Raw genomic sequence first — 845 nt, 5'->3', positions numbered from 1 at the left:
GAACCTGGAACCATGTGGTTGGGAAGCAAGCTTCTTACCTCACAACCATACCTGCGGTCGTCGTCATCATCATCATCATCATCATCAACATTTAATGTCCATTTGGCACAGGTTGGAACGGCTTGATAGGAACTTGCAAGACCAAGGGCTGCACCAGGTTCTATATGTTTTGGCTTGGTTTCTATGGCTGGATGCCCTTCCTAATGCCAACTACTCCACTGAGTCTACTGAGCACCTTTTTATGTGGTACCTTGGTTTTAGGATTTCAATTTTGTTATGGTTGGCAGGTATTCTTGAGTACAACAATGCACCACATATCTCAATCTTCTGTCATCTATTTTGTCAGGTGCAGCATTATGAGATTGACCTTCAGTACTTCGCCCCATGTCTTCCTTGGTCTCCATATATATATATATATATATATATATATAAGCAAAGGCATGGCTTTGTGATAAGAAGCTTACATCCCAACTACATGGTTCTGGGTTCAGTCCCACTGAATGGCACATTGAGCAAGTGACTTCTGCTATAGCCTTGGGCCGACCAAACCATTAAGAGTGCATCTGGCAGACAGAAACTGAAAGAAGGCTGTGTGTATATATATATATGTATATATATATATACACATTCATACATATAAGAGACCAAAGTGTATCTATCTGCCTTTCTATCTATCTATCTATATAGCTATCTATCTATCTATCTGTCTATCTATCTATTTATCTATCTATATCTATCTATCTATCTACCTATCTGTCTATCTGTCTCTCTCTGTCTGTCCGTCTATCTATCTATCTATCTAGCTATCTATCTATCTATCCACCCATCTATCTATCTATCTATCT

This window comes from Octopus sinensis, linkage group LG22 (assembly GCF_006345805.1).
Source record: "Octopus sinensis linkage group LG22, ASM634580v1, whole genome shotgun sequence".
In the NCBI taxonomy this organism is placed as follows: domain Eukaryota; kingdom Metazoa; phylum Mollusca; class Cephalopoda; order Octopoda; family Octopodidae; genus Octopus; species Octopus sinensis.
This window is presented reverse-complemented; position numbering follows the sequence as displayed.